We start from the raw sequence: 13,835 nt of genomic DNA on the forward strand, positions 1-13,835 counted from the left end.
GAATTTTTTTGCAGTCTGAGTGCGAATTAAACTCTCTGTCTAGACACCACATGTACTTTGCTCAGGCTTGGGCTAGGATCTTTAAGATCTCAAAAGCCAGTGGGCCAGATTAGTACTTGCATGGGAAAACTACATGAAAGGCTGAGTAACTCAGCTAAGAGCACAAACAAATCAGCTGAAAGTAAACTTAATTCAGTCTTCCTTTCTGCCTTAACAATGTGTTCTGCAGGTTCACTCTCAAGGCCATTCTTTGAGTTTCTAAGAGAATTACAAGAGCTATCTTAAAAAAAAAAAAAGAAAGAAAAAAGAGATCATACTGAAATCTAATCCAAAAGCAAATATCAGCCCTGCACTCAGACAGGTTTATCTCAAGGTACTTTTACAGCATGCCATAATCTCGCTATTATTTAGAGTTTGCGAAGTGACAGTGCAGGCAACAAACTGACAACTGTTCATCCTTTCTGAGGGTTTGTTTTATGGGGCAGCAATAAGACAGAGAGGGGATGCATAGGTAAATGATGGCAGTGTTTCCCACTATCTAAGAGTCACAGAAAAGATACTGGGAGAGAAGGATTGCTCATATTCTCTCAAATTCAGTCACAGCAAAGATGAGTTGATTCAGTGTCAGAAGGAAAAGATTCCACCTTGTTACAGATCTGCCGAGGGAAAGGAGCATTCAAAGAGCTTCCCTGACCCATTTGTGGGGGCTGAAATGGCTTGTCCGCCATGGTTACACATTATCATAGGCCTTCTTTGAGCCAGCAGGGGTTAAAAAGCCCAATTCCCTTTCTAAAAGTACACTTTCATGGTCTAATTGTAGGCTGTTTGCCCGTTCCAGTGTGCAACATGCAAAGTAGTCCACTCCAAAAGAGAATGTCACCTCTTCAGTGTCCATTGCTTGTTGACTTTGTGTCACAGACCTTTTTTCTCCTGACAATCAGCTTTCAGAGTAATAGCTGCATCAGCTGGCAGATAAATACAGAGATATGCTGCTTTTTTTTTTTTTTTTAAGTCACAGCCATCTTATTCATCCTCCTCTCCTCATGCAAGATATTTCTGAGAGACAGACTGAAAAAAAGAACAGCAGATGAGACAGCCTCTGCAAAAAAAGGGCTTCTAATGAAAATAAGTAGAAGAGACAGAGGTTGGGAAAACAGTCATGCCGCTGCTGTTGTATCTGGGTGGGGAGGAGATGCTTTCAGACAGGAAGGGTGTAAGCTCATGGCAGTACATCACGCACGCAGATAGCTTTGAACAGTCCATCTCAGCAGTGCAGGGAAAGGTGGCCACATAAATGTGTGCTCACTCAAAGCAAACATGCTGATCGTATCCAGCAAATCAGACAGGTGGTACCCATCCTAAAATGATTGCACTCCTCTGGAAGGAAAGGTAGTGTACCTACCACCACCCACCGCTGTCTTTGACTGGAAGACATAGCTTGGGAATGAAGAATATCATGGATCTGAAAATTATGCCAGATCCCTCAAACCCGACTGCAACTCTTTCACCACAACGTAATCCCTCTTCTCAAATTATTTAAGCAGACAGAAAACAATAAACCAAGTTCAGAAGTTTCGTGGGGGCCCTGTGCACAGAAAGGAAGAAGGAAATGATTGGTAAGGACAGAGACAAACATGTCCTCTTGAAATGCTAGCTTCCCTATTACATTTTCAAGACCTCTTGATTGAGACGATAACTTACTGTTCTCTGCAGCCATTATCAAAAGCTTGTGCAGTCTCATCTCCCATATTTTTCTAGTATCTATTATGTGTTTCTAAGCACTCTTAATGTGGAGGTAAAGAAAGGGAAGCTGTACTATCTTTCTGCTGGAGAGGTTTTATCTTTAGTGATGATTGCATTAACCTGAAAGAAACACCAAAAACCCCTCTGGCACACTTGTTCTGCTCCACCACTCGTCTCCTCAGCTCTCACAGCTCATTGCAGCTCTCTCCCCGGAAGATCAAGTGTCGGCTTAAAATGAGTACAGCATTCAAGACATGGTAAAATCCCCAGGATGAGGATACAGCTTGTGATTCTGGCCTGAGGAAGGTGTTGTTCCTGGGTGCACCAGGAGCTGGATGATGCTGGGAGTTACTAGCATAGACAGAAGTGCAGTCAGTCCATGTTGGAGGTGACAGGCATTTATTATTAATGAGGGCTCCCACAGAACTGCTCAGCCCTCAGAAATCCCCAGTATTCTGGAGACAACACAGAAGTCCATTTGTCAGTAGAGCAGATGCCTTGCAAAGATAACTCAGCCTGACTACACCCCATTCCTGAGTCAGTTTTCTTCTCCAGGGTCCTCAGAAGTGAACATACACCAGACTCGCTATGGTATCAGCGACACCCACCCCCAAAGACTCTCTGTTCTGAGAGCAAGTAGGATCTGGACAGGATCACACTGCAGGAAGCCTTAGTGAAGGACCAAAGACACAGCTCAGAAGCAGAGTGATCAAAAGCAGCATTCACAGGTGTGCGGTGCATGCAGCAGGCGGATCAAAATTAGCATGCATATGCAGGGGACCTCAATCCATGGGAAGGGAAGGGTGTGTGGCACACACCAGCTGTAAATATGCAGACCAAACCACTCAGGGTGGTCAGCTAGAAAGGCTTAGTGCTGTCATTAAGGGCCACAAAGATGAGGAAGGGTCTGGGCATTTCTCTTGTGAGGAGAGGCTGCAAGAGCTGGGCCTGGTTAGTCTGGAGAAGAGAAGACAGAAAGGGGATCTCATTAATGCATATAAAAATCTTTCAGGTGCTGAGAAAATGGTGCCAGACTCTTTTCAGTAGTGCCCAGATACAGGACAAGGAGCAATGGCCATAAACTAAAGCACATAAGCTTCCACCTCAACATAAGGAAGGATTTCTTTCCATGGAGGGTGGCAGAGCACTGGAACAACTGCCCAGGGAGGGTGTGGAGTCCTCCTCTCCAGAAACAGCCCAAACCCACCTGGGTGTGCTCCTGTGTCACCTGCTCCAGGTGACCCTGCTGTGGCAGCGGGTTGGACTGGGTGATCTCCCTTCCAGCCCCAGCCATTCTGTGACTAAGCACCAGGAAAGGAAAGGAAGTTTTCCAGTATGACAGATACAAATTACTTTGAAGCTTCTTTCTCCTTGGGCCTGACTGAAAACACTAAGGAGGGAAAGTTGTAGAAAGCATGGAACAAAAATGAGTACAAAATGCTGGTGGGCAGAAACTTAGAAGGAGCGACCTCATGGAGAAGGTCATGGGTGGATTCAGTAAGGAAGGAGGCCTCACTCACAGGCAGGTTCTGGGCATTTAAAGGACAGGCTCAGAGCCAAAAGGAGACTGGTGGGAAATAGCAGCAGCAGGCTTGGTAGCCCAGCAGAGGTGTAGCAACCCACAACATTGGGCAAAGCCATTACTGTTCATTACTCAATGATTCCAATCATAAAGGAGTTCAGCCAGGGGCATGCTGTGCAAGGTTTCTCCCAGCCACATGCTCAGAAAGATTTCAACCCTGTTAGTATTGTACTGCCTACCAGAGCTCTGTTTTGCCCCAGTGAATTCACAGTTTCCTGAATACTATGACCAGAAATCTCTCATTCATTGAAGTTTCTCCACTTTCTTTGGCGGTCCAAGGAAACTGGGTGCATTAATGGGGCAGTTTCCACCTAAAAGGCTGTAACATTTTACTGAAAGAGGTAACTATTGTTTTGCAAAAGTAAATCAAGGCAGAAAGAAACGGTGTGGTATTCCTCAGGTAACAAAGCAGCAAATAGGTAGAGTCAGAAAGAAAATTAAAATCTCCCCATTAATAGCCCCACATTCTACTCATTTTTGTGGTGTTTGTGACACCAAACACAGGAAAAAAAGAAAGAGTGCAGGAACAATGCTATTTTGAAACTTACATTTAAGCAAGAGTAAGCGACAAAGTAATTTTTTTTTTTAATTCCAAATCATTAAAACCACAAGGCAACAGAGATTTCTCCCAACTCTTGCACTTTCTGTCAGCACGAGGGGTTTAGAACAGCCTACACAGAGTTCCTCACAACAATGCTCATCACAGAGGTGACCTTTGGGTGAGCACTGGACCAGTCAGTCACCACTGCATGGGCACAGCGTTGGTTGAAGCCTGAGCTGTGAATTCCTTGGAGAGAAGATCTCATTCCTAGATTAACTGAGAGAACCACCTTATCTCCTTTTATCAGCACAGTGCCCTCTGGGACACTCCTGGGGAAAAGTGGAAGTTCAGAGGGCTGTTATTCCTTACCTGAGTCCAATTCTCCCCACCTTAATGGCATTTTATTTTCTACCTAAAATTCTTGCCCTGGTAACCTCATATTCCCTTGGTCTGGGGACAAAGCAGCATTAGAACTTTCTGGAAGATAACACAGATAATCAAATCAGCTGCTAGGTGATCCTGAAATAATACCCTTTAGCAACAGAAGACAAAAAAGTGAATACATGTATAAATGAATGTTCCTCAACATAAATGAAAATCTGTCTTCCAGAACGCCTTTAAAGATAATTTTTGCTGCAGCATTCCATGCTGTGGAAAGCCTTGGGCCCTTACACTGCCAAGGGTGGACAGAACTGGATGAATTTGGGCTGTAAGAGAATGTGGGATCTATCTCTGAGACTGCTTCTCCACTCCTGTGTGTGCTTCCTGATCACTTGAACGTGGAACACTCCTGCTGGTTCAGCCACTTACCACCCACCACACAGGCACGTGGAGGTACATACCTGCCTCTCCTGCTTCAGTGATCAAACCTCAACAACATCACAAACCCAGACAGGGACATCAAGTAATGAGTGGTATGAACAGATAATGGAATTTCCTAGACTTACCTAAGTCTTGCGGGCACATGCAATTCCTAACATAGCTCATATGAGTTTAATTTCCCCAAGATATTTTTCTCTATGTAGAAGAGAAAAAAAACCCAACAATCTCACTGCTGCACACTAGTCAGAGGCACTGCACCTTGGTTCATAAGCAAAGGAGAGTTTATAGACTTCATCCTTCTGCAACTATGAAAGTGGATTTGCAAGCCCTTGTATTTAAATGATCATCTGGCATTTACATGTATGAGGTCTCAGGGTGCTTACCTGTTGACCACCATCAGCCACAAAAACACCCCTTCACTCTGAAACATAAAGCCTTTCAATTTTACAGATTATTATTTAATTATTGACCAGTCTCAGGTTGTCTTGGCCTAGTGGGAATACTCATCGGCCACACATGCTGTGATATAATACAGAAACGTGAATCAGACAAAGAAAGGACCTCTTTTTAATTTAAAACATACATCCTGATTCCCATTGATCCCATTATGCACCTTCACAGCAGATTAACATGTCATTCAACCACCAAACCAAAGAAATAAAGCAAGGTGTCACACACAAAAAATGCTTCCATGACAGAAGGCACCACCACCTCATATATACAAGGGAGCTTAAGCAATTAAGGATAAGAAGTGTTTTCTTAACAGGAAAACATGCACCACGCAGTAAAAGCAATTCCTTTCTCTATCTAAGCTGTGAAGAAATATTCCCCCATAGCAGCAAGCCATGATGGATGGGAGAGTCAGTCAGTTTTTAACTACTGTAGGAATACTGCAGTTATCTTGATTTACACCAGCTGAGGATCTGAACACAGTGATCTTCAATGATCTGCCAAAAGCTCAAACTTCTTTTGTTCTTCCTTCAAAACATTTTTTTGTGGAAAAGAACGGCAGTTTCCAGGCATTTTGCCATGGTAATGGCAAGGGTCCACCAGGGAAAAATTCAGGATGTTGTCCTAGGAGTACAATCACACTTCTTTCCTTTTTTTTCTTCTCTCTCTTTTTTTTCCTTCTCTTTCCCTCTGACTGATGTTTTTTTCATGCAGGAACGGCCACAGTAAGCCCAGGATCAGTTTTGGGAACACTCACAAACATGTCAATCTTTGCATATGATTACTCAGAGAGGAGGAATGCATTATATAACTCCTTTGTCTGAAATCAATCAATCTTCTGATTATTTAGTGAAGACTCTCAGATGTCCTTTCTCTTCCCCATTTGCAGTTTCTCCCACCCTTGGACTTCTCCAGAGCAGCCTGTAGCTTCCAGAGGAAGAGGAACAGACACTCTTTTGGAGGCTGTCAGTGTCTATTCCTGTAAGAGATGGAGATGTTGCTCTTGATCATAGAGAGCAGATGGTCTTTGGCTGCAGACTGAGTACCTTTCCCTGCAGGAGTATTCAGCAGGAAATAAATACAGGTAAAACCAGGGGAAAAAAAAAAAAATCATCTGTTTCTGAGTAAGAACTCTTACATCAGCACTGGTTCCTGAAATGCAGTTTACTCAGGAACACAAATTCTGTCCCCAAAAGAACAGCCAGCCATGCCACAGGTCTACTCACAAGTATGAATTTCAACATGTACATACAGTCAAAGGCTTGTTCCTTGTGCTATTCTTACCATTACTGTAAATTAGCATATGATAATGCTATTTCTCCTATTAGAGCCTTGGTCTGTTGTGCCCTGTAGCTGTGATTAGGGAAAGAAAGGAGGATAAGCTTAAAACCTGTTTTTTTCCCCCCAACTAGGTTAACACAAACACAGCCCAAGTTGTGCTTAAAAACAAGCCATTTCAGAGCAAGCATAATATTCCATGCCTGTTATTAAAATACTTGAGCTCGTGCTGAACAGATTAATAGGGCTGAACCAGCAAAAAAAAGAAATCTCATAATGCATTTCTTTGCAGGGATTCCGCATCCATGTCGCATTCTCCATCAAGGTAGGTATAGAAATTACTTTGCTACAATGCCTTTGCACAAAGCCCAGATCCAGCTCTGAGTGGCGTGTGTGTAGCACTCACTTGTCTCACGTGTCTGGACACACATATATGTATAGAGGGGTGACAACTGTTGCAGCAATATGTGGTCACTTGCCACATATTTGTACAAATATCATCTTCTCCCCAAACTGGCATCCTATTTGTTACTGCGAATGCAGTGCAGATTGTTGGTGACTGACAGCTATTATCTTCCTGGGGCTGCTGGGTGGCAAAACCATCAATTCAGCTGACATGAGGCAGAGGGGAATATTGAACTTGCAGAGGCCGGGAACCCAGCACTCCCAAAAAGACATAGTACATACCTCATATGTTACCACCACAACTGGAGCACACGTCTGTGGATTTGGCAGGCCCTTCCTTTGTTTGTTCTGTATCCAGGCCTTGTTGCTGCTGTCATGCTGGCAACTTGCATGATCACCCAAGACAGCATAAATAGATATAACTTAATATCTCCTCAGGAGATTATTACAGAAGTATTATGCTTGAAATTAGGCACAATGATGCATTTTGCATCAGGAGCACAAAATCAATAGCAAAAGGCTTGTCAGCAAGGCAAATTTCAGATGAAGCATGCTAATGCTGAGCTGGAAAAGGCCTTCTCACCAGCAATCATTTTGTGTGGGTAGTGAGATATTCCAGCCAGCCAGCCATACATCATGAATATCAATTACCACACGGACACATGCTAACAGACGCGCACATGCACACACACAAACACTGAGCTGGCTTGCTAATTGTCTGATAAAATCTGGATGCTTCATAACTAAGTGATTTTGGTGGCTGCCAAAAAAGAAAAGTCTTTATACAGCAAGATATTTTAGCAGAAAAAAACAGAGCATGAGTAGAAAAGAGGATTCAGTTCATGAACATTTGGTTTCAAAACTCCTTGCTTTGGATGAAATCTAACACTAAAACTACCACCTTAAGGCTGATGTTGGAAAAGTTGCACATCAAGTGTGAGTGAAAAGTGGAAGACAGGGAGATCTCTACGTGACTTGTTCTTAATATTCTGAGAACCTTCCCTTCCTGACACTTTGCAAGAGGCATAAAGGTGACTGTCAGGGTCTTGCTGCGCAGCGTCTCTCCCTTTCTCTCTCTCTCCCTCTGCGTGTATCTATACATCTATATGTCTGTATATCTGTATCTATATCTATATATCTTGGAGACCCACCAGATTTCCATGATGGCTGTAGATGTAGTCTAAAGGTTCATTCCATTCAAAGCCTGGAGTATATGCTGGCAACTTGGTGGGGAGTGTCTCCCTTGACTCAGGGAGACCTCGCCTGGTTTGTGTTTTATCATCACACACATCGTTCTCACATCAGACAGAGTGGGAGGCAACTTTGTTCAGTTTGTTCTCAAGGACGTTTTTCTGCTTGTTTTCATGCAGGCAAACAACTCCTTTTTAATTCTCTCCTTTAAGGTTGGCCTGATATTTTTTGGGTGTTTTTTTGAAATGCTTTTTATTTAAAAAAAAAAAAAAAAAAACCTAAATAAATCAGCTAACAGAAAACAATGTCTTTTACACTTGCCAGATTGACACACCATGCTCCACATGGTGAGTCCCACTCAGTTCCACGAGTCCACTTTACATCAACATTGTCGTGTCATGGATATGACTGATAAGAACATATAAGACGTTGGGAAATTTCCAAATTCAAGAGGTAGGGTTTTATAATTTTAACCAAAAAAAAAAAAAAAACCACAAAGAAAAAAAAACCAAAAATGCCAACAAAACCAAAATACAACAACTCCCCAGCAAAAAATAATTTAAAAAAAATTAGAAACTTGTAAATACTATCTCAATCTATGTAAATTTCATTAAAAAACAAAAGGAAAATACTTCGTATTCTGGATGGTGATTCAATTGCTCTTCATCTTTATGAAAACAATTACACAATCCAGTATGAACTGAACCATGCCACATGCAGCCTCCTCATCTCACTTGGTACATGTGTCAGGAGCAGAGCACTTTAGCACTAGGTATTCCACAAACTCATCCCATTTGCTGGTTTAATCCTCATCAATACTGCTATCCTCCACGCTCCACCTCATCCTCTGAAAAGAAATGCAAATGAATGAGATTTATAGCCTGGGATGTTTTCAAGTTTTCAAACAAAGTGGGGCTTCCATTGCCCACCAGGCTCAATGAGGAGCCTTTGGCTGCAAATTCCTTTGACTGAGCAACTCTGTGTGCATGTCAGTAACACTGCCCAAAAGTGCCAGCATCCTCCACCCCCTTCTTTGCTGGCTTAGAAGCACATTTCAAAGCCTTCTTGGACTGCTTGGCCTCTTGCTGTGCAAACAAGCAGTGCAGGGCACATCTGTAATCACAGTAGATTCTTCTGTGTGCATTAACTTCAGCCCAGACTTAAAAACAGTGAATATGTCCAAGCTGGGGATCATCTCAAGTTCATTCACTCCTGCTCAAGACCCTGACATTCTTCCCTTTCAGCTGGCTTTCTGGAGACTAACAGCACCTGGTTTTGCAGTCAGTAACTGTCAGCCAGATGGCAAAAAACCCCACCATCACCACCCCCCAGCATGAAACACCAGGATGATCTTTTAATGTGAGCTCTCTCATGAACTTGAAATGAGGTTTTCAATGTGTTTTCGCCACTCCTGGGTATTTCTGGTCGTCTTTCCTCTCTTTCTAGAAGACTCTAGGCAAACAGTGATATTTCACTGTCTGGCTTGACCAGGGTGACTTAAGCCTTCAGGCAGAAAGAGGAGAGAAGCAAAGCTCAGGGCTGCGGTGGCTGGTTCACTGACAGTAGACTACACACTGTCCTTTCCTGTGTGAAAAGAAGCACAGCTGGCGAGGCTGAGATGCCTGGAATGCCTTGGCAGTGTGACACGAGCCTGGCCAAACTCTTTCAGGACAGCAGCACAAATTTGTCCAACATAGCCAATATGAAGAACTGTGGTTGCACAAAGTGAAATTCGTGGTTTCCGTCCTCTTGTAACGGTCAGCTGTCCACATCACTAAAATAACCTCTGCTAATTGGCACCTACCTCAGCAGAGAGCCCAATGATTAGAAAGATGTGGAGAGTGAACTCCAAGCTTGAGGTGATACCTCTAGGTCAGAGATGAGCAAAAATTGTCAGGACAAGTGAAACAACCACTTCCTCCACCTGCGCTGTGGATGAATAAAGGACTTTATATTCCAGAACTGTCAATCTGGCTTTTTTTTTTCCCCCCCAGCAGCACAAGTTTCCCTAACAAATAGAAATTAAATTTGTTCAAAATTCAACCTGTAGGGAAAGGAGCTTGGCTCTATTTTAATGGCCTCTTTATAAAGGAGCAGGAGGAATAATGGACAGTCTCTGTGCTACTGTGTTAACAAGCTTCCATTGTTGATAATGGACACCCTAACACACTGTGGAGAACAAAGTGCATCAGGTCTGCACACACTGGGCAAGGAGAGGGCTGGAAAACTGAAACCTTCCTCTTACTTTGCATCCTCTCCTAACTATTTCTACCTGTACCAGGAAAGTTTTTCCAGTGTCAGGAGGTGAAAATGACAATTTATGTAGGGAGAGTACAGGGAAGCATCAGATACAAATAAAAAGTATTGGGATGAACAAAGGAATTGCTGAATTTTTAGAGAGGAGCAAATGCAACTTTCATGGATCATGAACAAAAATGAGTCTACAGGAGTGGAAAGCATCTTAATATCTGTTTGCCCCAAACAAAATTAAATCCTGAAGGTATTATGAGGAGGAGTTTCCTAAGAAATGGCATTCAGGAGATAGAAATGGGAAAGGAGACAATAAACAGCAATGCATTTTCAGGTGCAAGCAGTTCTCTTACCGTGCCATTCCCAGCGTTGGTACGCATCCATAACTTTTGACAGGGTGAAATACAGAGCAGCAATATCACCTCTGGATCCTGCCTTTACTCTTGCTGCTAAACCACTGAGCACAGCGGTGACTTTACAGGAGTTGTAATTATAACCCAGCAGAGGGAGAATACAGAGAAGTTCTGAGCAGTGGAGGACAAAAAACCACACAGAATCTTTGAAGACGTGCAGAGGATCCTTGTTGGCTGGCATTGGTGGAGAGAGCGGCATCAGCGAGAAGAGGTTTGGGGATTATCAGCACACAGCTGAAACCAAAAATGTGTCACCTCATTGCCAAAAAGAAGGGGCAGATTTGTGTCATGTTTAGCATCCAGTGAATAAAGCTAACATTTTCCAGTACCAGAGGGCAGTCTCAGATCCTCACCCCTTGAAGTCTTCGACTGGAAGGCTGATGGCCACACCATAAGACGATTTTGGTTATTAAAATGCAGGGCAGCCTGCTAAAGGTATGTGTTGAGTGCATTGAAAGGGTTCAGGTATGTTAATGGATGAAGCATCTGTAGCAGAAATGCAAGGATGGGACTAAAAAAGCATTCCAACCACAGATAAAATAGCAATAACCTCCAATGCAGACCTAGAGTGTGCACTTATAATGTCCACACAACAACACCTGCTTCAATTTCTCCCCTTTCCCCAGGCTCCCAGGAGCAGTGTTTGCCTTGCAGAGATCTCTTCCACAGTCATTAGCAAAGCCTTGCATCAGAAAACTGATCAGCAGTACTACTGTATCCATACATGTATTATCTGAAGTGAATTGACAGTGTTAGATTCTTCAAGAAATAAAAAAATCAATATTAAAACAGGCAACCCAAGCAAAACCAGTTGGCATAAGGAGAATTTCTATACTGCTTACAAAACCAGAGATCTCAAATTCTCTTTATAGCTGCAGCATGTTAAAAGCTAATTTAAAAAAGTTTGGTTCTGTAGAAGTATTTCAAAAAGTAAATTTCTTTTCATTAGTATCAACATTTCCCTTTAAATTTTTCTTTCAAAAATCTATGAAAACTTTAACTTTCCAGTGGCTGAAGGAAAAAAAAAAAACCTTTTCCAGCTTCTGAAAAATTAAGTAGAAGAGTGTTGACATTTTAGAGAAGAAAATTAGTCTGACTGAAATACTAGTCCCTGATAAAAAAAGAAGTTTCAATAAAAAAACATTTTTATCAACAAAAATGTACATTCTGCTTAGTCTATACATTCTTGATTGTGCCATCTGTTTTATTGGGGTGACTTCTGGATACCCAGTGTAGCCAAACAAACAAGAATGACTGGTACTTATTCAGGAGTAAATTAGAGTAAGCTTCAGAGAAACATATCTAGTTATTGCCAAACAGCAAGAGTAATGCTTTGAGGTGTGAAATTACACCCACTGCAGCACAGTAGGAAGAGAAGGTTTGCCCCTGGGTTGGATGCAAAGGAGATGGACCTCAATCTTTTTTATCTTTGGAAGAAAAATGCTGCTCAGTTTGCAAGCCAGTGAGTGCCATGGCATGAGGGGAGGGGGAGCAGGAAAGAGAAGGGGGAAAGAAAAGGCTGAAAAGCTGAACACCGGGAAAAAATTCACTTCCTCACCAGTCTCTCTCTGCTGTCCAAGAAAACACCAACAGAAATGCCAAACATGTGCTGTCTCCCCTCCATGCAGAAATTTTCAGGTCCTTGTGTTTCATCTCCTCCACAAAGTTTTGCTGCTGCATCCCTCACTCACCCATTCCTCTCAGAAAACTTCTGCCCTGCTCTGACCATCTTGGAGACCAAAGGAGCTGCCTTTGGATGAATTAGAATGTTTTCTTCCTAAATTATTATTCTGTTCATCATGCCACAAGGATGCCCCAGTTAGGAGAATGTGTCTGAAAAGATCAATGACCAGCTAGGACATTATGGTTAGTGCCTCACAATGCAGCCATTCAAAGCTCCTCAGTGACAGCAGAGAGCAAGCTTGGATTTTCTGATCTAAACACTCAAACTTCCCTGTGCTTAAGCAAAAGGAGAGGCTTCACTGCCTGCGAGCTTTGAAGGGATGGGAACATGGGGAGGAACAGAGCTGTCTAAAAATTTCCTCCACTCGCAACTTAAAATGATCTTCTGTGGTGGTGAGGCAGGGGCCAGGCCCTGCAAGAGAGAGGAAAGGAGGATAATTTTGAGGATAATTCCTGAGCATCACAGCACAGACAACAATTCATTTGATGCTTTGGTCACCTGAAATAAAGGCCAGAAGTATTCCTTGCCTCCCGCTGCCCACCATGTCCATTCAGATCAGCAGTTAATCCAATGGATTAACATTATAGACCCTGTTACTATTTTAAATGTGACAGAAGCCGTTCCACTTCCTCCTGAGCTTCCATTCCTTGAAGCATTTTACTGCTAAGAAAGCAATTACATTATCATTTCATAACGATCACCACATTTCCACAGGTAACACAAATTCTACTGCATTTGTGAGTAAAATGGTATTTTCATTGCACATAACAGTAAACACGGGCAGTGGCTATTTAACAAGTTAGCTCTCAGATAGACCTTTAAGAGATCCAACTATTTCTACTGCACTACCAAACATATTTCCCCAAAGCCACTGAATGATTAGCAATTTTTTACATCAGGAGAGACTGTAAGCTGTGAGAATAAAATATATTTTACTGTTTACTTTGAGATTTTTATGGAAAACAAACAAGCAATCCATCAAGCTGGCTGAGTTTGTCAAGTTACTGGAGACCAGTTAACTGAATGAGAGTCACTGGAAACAGTTGAGTAAATATTTAAGAAGATCAAATGGAGGAACATTTGGTACAGCACAGCTTGCTAAAAGATTGCAAAGATACCAGCATGTTTCAGGAGAGGCAGGTCACGCCTCAGAAAATTGCTGGAATTCTTTGAAAGTGCTGTATTGCCACCAGGACAGACAAGGGAAATAGAGTGGACTTCGTTTTTCAAAGTATTTGACAAAGTTCCTTGCTTGAGGTTAATGACCTAAGGAGCCAAGGCACAGTACAGAAGAAAAGTTGCTGGAGTGAAAATTGACTTCAGGGCAAAAACCACAAGGAAACTGTAAATATAATTCGTGAGGTGGGAAGAAAGTTGCTGGTGTGTTAGCAGGTGAAAAAATGTAGGGACCTTCCTGGGTAATTTTTGCAATAATAGACTTCAATTTTTTTTTCTTCACTTCTTCACTTCTTCTTT

The 13,835-nt window shown here is 42.5% G+C and overlaps 1 long non-coding RNA gene across 1 annotated transcript in view; it reads right to left on the minus strand.

The window, feature by feature from the left end:
- LOC125320549 overlaps window positions 1–12,388 on the minus strand; it is a 62,574-nt gene extending 50,186 nt beyond the window's left edge. The window contains exon 1 of the long non-coding RNA XR_007201174.1: window positions 12,234–12,388. This is a non-coding gene — a long non-coding RNA (uncharacterized LOC125320549). The remainder of the gene's footprint in view (window positions 1–12,233) is intronic.
- Between the last annotated feature and the right edge of the window lie 1,447 nt (window positions 12,389–13,835).

The sequence above is a fragment of the Corvus hawaiiensis genome, chromosome Z (assembly GCF_020740725.1).
Source record: "Corvus hawaiiensis isolate bCorHaw1 chromosome Z, bCorHaw1.pri.cur, whole genome shotgun sequence".
Lineage (NCBI taxonomy): Eukaryota > Metazoa > Chordata > Aves > Passeriformes > Corvidae > Corvus > Corvus hawaiiensis.